The sequence below is a fragment of the Impatiens glandulifera genome, chromosome 1 (genome assembly GCF_907164915.1).
Source record: "Impatiens glandulifera chromosome 1, dImpGla2.1, whole genome shotgun sequence".
Taxonomy (NCBI): Eukaryota; Viridiplantae; Streptophyta; class Magnoliopsida; order Ericales; family Balsaminaceae; genus Impatiens; species Impatiens glandulifera.
In genome coordinates, this window is record NC_061862.1 from 4,035,208 (window position 1) to 4,041,427 (window position 6,220).

The 6,220-nt window shown below is 28.9% G+C and overlaps 2 non-coding genes across 2 annotated transcripts; one reads left to right on the top strand and one right to left on the bottom strand.

Moving 5' to 3' along the window:
• Window positions 1-659: 659 nt before the first annotated feature.
• On the bottom strand, window positions 660-774 carry LOC124922905. The gene has a single exon (XR_007097953.1). It is a non-coding gene; the product is annotated as a U5 spliceosomal RNA (small nuclear RNA).
• Window positions 775-1,580: 806 nt separating this feature from the next.
• On the top strand, window positions 1,581-1,695 carry LOC124922937. Its single transcript, XR_007097983.1, has one exon. It is a non-coding gene; the product is annotated as a U5 spliceosomal RNA (small nuclear RNA).
• The last annotated feature ends 4,525 nt before the right edge of the window (window positions 1,696-6,220 follow it).

Genomic DNA, 6,220 nt, shown 5'->3' on the forward strand with positions numbered 1-6,220 from the left:
AATATTACAAAATTAACATGTGCGGAGATCTTCCAAAAAGGAAATGAGCTCTCCAACTGAATCTATCGGCTTCCCACATCGAACATCATATAATGTTAGGATGATAGCATTGTGTTGGATCCGCAACGGTCATTTAAGATTGTTGAAAGATCTACGATTTCTCTCTAACCAAATTATCCACCATAAAAAATAGAGATATAACCTCATTGTTTCAAACCCACAAATCTAGCTACCTCAATCCACGATTTTCAATACGCACCAATGATTCCCGACAAAACCCAAAAAAATACCAGTAATACTCCAAATAATGCACTAAATACCAACGACACATACTACATCGTCTCCACCTCCTTAAGACACATACTACATCGACTAACTAAGATAAGACACTTACGTATATATTTATCATCAGTTAGAATCCCATTGTGGATCACACTTCTCTAACTAAATGATTGAGTCTTCGTGAGAACGGGTGCATGAGAAGATAAGGTCCCTAGTCATGCACAAAACAATTAGGGAGTATGTTGTCAGATAAAGAGTGAAATACTTTTATTTATTACAACTTTCTTTTAAGTATAATTCAAATAATACATTAATAAATAATATGAATTAAATTTTCGTAGATAAGAAAAATTCAAAGTTTAAACTCAATTGTAGGGTGCCTCCGATTAGAGGACCTAACAAAAATAGGCGTATGCCACGTATTGCAAAGAACACACGGTATTCTTTAGTAAAAGGCGAAAGAATAGTTCGCTTTGTGTTTAGTGCTTGGCTTCGTAATTTTTTGTAATCACCAACTCCCCTCTTATAATAATATCAAATCCCTATTTTCACTTCATCTGACAATGTGGGACAACACACTTTTTTATCATTATTAAGGCTAATGGTGTTTTTTCTTCTTTTATTTAAAGAATAGGATAATTCAATAATACTTTCAAGAATTTGATACTTTTAACTATATATTATTTTATCAAATGTTAATAACAAACTATTACAATGATTTATTAGTATAGCTCCAATAAAAAGAGTTTTATTTTTAACATTTGATTTTCACTAAAAACGCTTTAATTTGAATTGAAGTTATTACTATGATGGTGGTTATAACTCGTACTTTCAAACAAGGTATATGACTCGTATTTGATATTTTATAAACTCGTATTTCCTTAATCTAAGTAACATTCGTCATAATGACTATAACATAAGTTTATTAAATATCAAATACGAGTCATATACCTTGTTTGAAAGTACGAGTTATAACCACTATCATAGTAATAACTTCAATCCAAATTAAAGCGTTTTAGTGAAAATCAAATGTTAAAAATAAAACCCTTTTTATTGGAGCTATACTAATAAATCATTGTAATAGTTTGTTATTAACATTTGATAAAATAATATATAGTTAAAAGTACCAAATTCTTGAAAGTATTATTGAATTATCCTATTCTTTAAATAAAAGAAGAAAAAACACCATTAGCCTCAATAATGACAAAAAAGTGTGTTGTCCCACATTGTTAGATGAAGTGAAAATAAAGATTCTATATTATTATAAGAGGGGAGTTGGTGATTACAAAAAATTACGAAGACAAGCACTGAACACAAAGCAAACTATTCTTTCGCCTTTTACTAAAGAATACTGTGTGTTCTTTGCAATACATGGCATACATTTATTTTTGTTAGGTCCTCTAATCAGAGGCACCCTACAATTGAGTTTAAACTTTGAATTTTTCTTATCTACGAAAATTTAATTCATATTATTTATTAATGTATTATTTGAATTATATTTAAAAAAAGTTGTAATAAATAAAAGTATTTCACTCTTTATCTGACAACATACTGCCTAATTGTTTTGTGCATGACTAGGGACCTTATCTTCCCTTGCACCTTCTCTCACGAAGACTCAATCATTTAGTTAGAGAAGTGTGGTCCACAATTGTATTCTAACTGATGATAAATACATACGTAAGTGTCTTATCTTAGTTAGTCGATGTAGTATGTGTCTTAAGGAGGTGGAGACGATGTAGTATGTGTCGCTGGTATTTAGTGTATTATTTGGAGTATTACTGGTATTTTTTGGGTTATGTCGGGAATCATTGGTGCGTATTGAGAATCGTGGATTGAGGTAGCTAGATTTGTGGGTTTGAAACAATGAGGTTATATCTCTATTATTTTCTGGTGGATAATTTGGGTAGAGAGAAATCGTAGATCTTTCAACAATCTTAAATGACCGTTGCGGATCCAACACAATGCTATCATCCTAACATTATATGATGTTCGATGTGGGAAGCCGGTAGATTCAGTCGGAGAGCTCATTTCGTTTTTGGAAGATCTCTGCACATGTTAATTTTGTAATATTTGTGTGATTTTTTTTTATAAATTTAAAGTTTTTGTAGTTATGTGTAAACCACTATCCATTCATAATATTATTGCATGAATCATTTAAAAAAAGCATCATATAGTTTTATTTCAGGGGTGGGAAAGTTTAAAAGCGAGAGAGCTTGGATATCAATTCTCCATTAAAGCTTCAACCAACATTTTGATATTTTTTTTCAGGTGGAGTAAAGCGGGACAAGCACCCTGAAAGCTTTAAAAATCTTCTAGGAAGCATTCCCGATCAATTGTAAATGTCCATCTTCTTGTAATTGACTTTATAAACTAAACTAGATTTTTTAGCATTTAAATTTTGAGCTTCATTTATATTGCTTCATTCTTCAGTATCATGTTATAGAAATGTTATGATTGATTTAGAATTCTCATTTAGCTATTTGATTCAAGTTCTAAATGTTATGGTTGCATGAAGTTCATACATGTACTAGGGATCAATTTGGCAAAGAGCCAAATCGATTTTGGTTTGATTTGAACAATGCCCTTTTTCTGGTGACGGGTGTGTCTTCTCCGACAAGGCTCTGACCATACCCATACAAAATGAATGAGGTCTTCGCTTAGTCTAGGAATGTTTAGTATGTTGTGAAGAAGACTTCTAGTCATTTAGATTGAAATTCAGCTAGTAAGAAAACAAATAAAAAAAAAAGAGGAAAACGGTAAGTTCGGTATTTTCTTTGGCCTGGTTCGATTTTGAGTTATTTAAATAATCCAAAAAAATCAAACATTATTTCACTCCCCTCCTCATTTATCAATTCATTAACTAAAATATTAAAATATTATATATTTAAAATTATGATTATTTATTTTTATTTATATATATCAATATCTTTAAGTTTTTTATCCAAAAAATCATAACCACCTTAAAATTATCATCCATCGTTATTTTCTCTCTCAAAATTTCAAACAATCCTTACCAAAAAGCCCTTTGTTTTTTACGTTCCCCTAGAGGAAAGAGAAGATCATTGAACCCACAGAATCAGTCCACAATTGCGGTTCACCCTTGACCCGCGACCCTTCCTACTATATGCCTAGTGACCCGCGTCCATGCACCCGAACCAACAATCAAATCAGTGACTCGTACCCATACGTTCAGAGTCGACCGTGGGGTAAAACAACCTATGCAGTTACTTAGGGCTCAGTTTTATGTGGCCCCAAAATTTTCAAATATAATAGTATAATTAATTATATATTATATTATTAATATCATTTTTCTTTTTTTATCTTTTTTTCATATTAAATATATATATATTATATCATCTATATATAACTATTTTATTTCTTTTTTATCTCCTTAAAAAATTAAATAAAAATTATTTACAATTTTAAATAATTTAATTTGTATTTGGACCTCAATTTTAAGGACCTCCGCCCTGAATACGCTTGGCTCCATGGGTTGTTGTCTAGTATGTGGACCTTGGTGGCTCTATTTGTTTCAACTTAATTAGTTGTATTTCATTTTCTCATTTTTAAAGTCTATTTGATTTTAAAAAAATCCAAAACAAATAAAAATGATTTAAAATATTGTTTTTCTATAAACCACACAAAATATTTGTGCTTAAGGCCTGTTTGATTTATTTTCTTAATTTCCACTTTAAAATTTTCAAAAAAAATAAAATTCTTCATTTTTATAAATTAAAATATGAATTATTTGAAAAGCTAACTCATATTTTTGCAATCTTTTCAGGTTCCTACCCTTTCTTATTCACAACTCACAAGTGCGTTTGAATTTCTGTAAAATTAAGTATTTTTCTATATCGCAAAATGAAGAACGTAGACGCATGCCTTAAGAATATATGAGTACAATAATTAAATCTATTTTAGGAAATAAGTTAGAGCCTTAGATATGTGGATATGATTTGAATAAATTATAAAATAAAAGTATAAAAATCATATTTTCAAAAAATGACAAAACGTTTGTATTTGTAGTAGAGATCATTCATTTTGGTGGGCACTTGAGACATAATGTTGATGACTTTTCTCACGTGTAACCAAACACCAGACCAAATCGAAATTTCTAAGTCGTGTTTGAACTAAAAAAAAATATTTTTCCTTCCTAATTTCTCGATGAGTAAATTAAGTAACAACTCTAAAAGAGTCAAAGCTAGTATAATTTTGTTTAAATCCTATTTGTGGTTTATCATCACACACTTAGACAAATTCGAGAGAGTCATTTCCTCGTCTCGTTTTACGAGATTCGAGATAAATGTAGGCCACAAGACTTAGAAAACATTAACAAATTAAAATTTAATTATAGCCGCACTCACTATTTTGGTTCTTATCTCATTCGAGATTCAAGAGAAAAGTGAGTTGTAGAACGTAAATTATCGAGTTTGAACGTTTCGAAAAATGTCGATAAAAAGACATTAGAATACCAAAGGCTAATGTGCTAATATAAGAACTGGAAATAGTTCGGAACAATGTGCTCTAATTTTTCCCCAATAATCGAATACTTTTGAGAGAAACCAAACAAGGACAGATGAATCACTAGCAGTGATAATCTTAAAAAATTATTGTTAAAAAGAGTAGGGTAATAATAACATTTTTTAAACTTTTTTCTCATTAACAAATCGTAGATAGTGAAGTTTTTAAAAAACTTACAAATTAATTTAGAATATTCAATAATCATTATATGTACTACTATAGATTATCTTACCGTGAGTGGGAAATGAAATTTGAGGAAATGACCTCACTAATGATAGGGTGAATAGTGAATAGTGGATAGTGTGAGTGCATAATTTAAATAGCGTTCTTAACCCTTTTTTTAATGACAATTATACCCTTGCGTAACGCAACTCCAGTTGCGTGATGCAACCGATTTTTTTTTCAATTAACTGGGCATTTTCTTCCAAAAAAATTCATAATTAAAATTTTTTGAAAAATAAAAAAATAAAAAATTGCATCACACAACCTCAGGTTAATTTAATTTTCAATATTTAACCGTTAATTTATATTTTAGTTGTTACCTACACATTTATATCTCACTACACTTAAAGTATTCTCTTGAATATGATTATTAAAACAAAGCTATATATATATTGTTCTCTATAGAAGAGAACACAATTATTATGTTTTGAATCAAGAAATTCAAGAAATGATATTAATAATATAATATATAATTAATTATACTATTATATTTGAAAAATAAAAAAATAAAATAACTGAGGTTGCGTGACGCAACAGGGACATTTTCGTCTAAAAACAGTAAAAGGGGTCACTAGCGTTTTTTTTTAACTCTGCACTTTCCGCATTTAAGACATTATTGAGAGTCATCTCCTCAAATTCCCCCTTGAGGAGAGATTTATGTTTTATTTCGATTTATTTTTTAATTCATTTGTTTATTTTATTTTATTTTATTACAAAATATAATTTTTGATTAGAAAAATACATTAGCTTCTTTTGAATATGCTACTTTTTATATATTTTTATTATCCTAATTATTTGTTTTATAATATTATGTTAAACATTATGAATCTATGATTAATTATAAAAGTTCATAAAAAAAACATTAATCTATCGAAAATAAAAAAAAAATTGATTTTCAATATTAACCGTTAATTTATAGTTTAGTTGTTACATACACAATTATATCTCTTTACACTTAAAGTATTCTCTTGAATATGATTATTAAAACAAAGCTATATATAATGTGCTCTATATAAGAGAACACAATTAATATGTTTTGATTCAAGAAATTCAAGAATAAAGACATTCACACCTCAGAAAGAGGATTTGTCTTATTTATTAGTTTTACTGCCAAGAAATTTCATTTAGCTGGAGCGGAGCAACAACAAACAAGACTATATATTATTTGTAACCTGAAGATCAAATCTCATTGAAA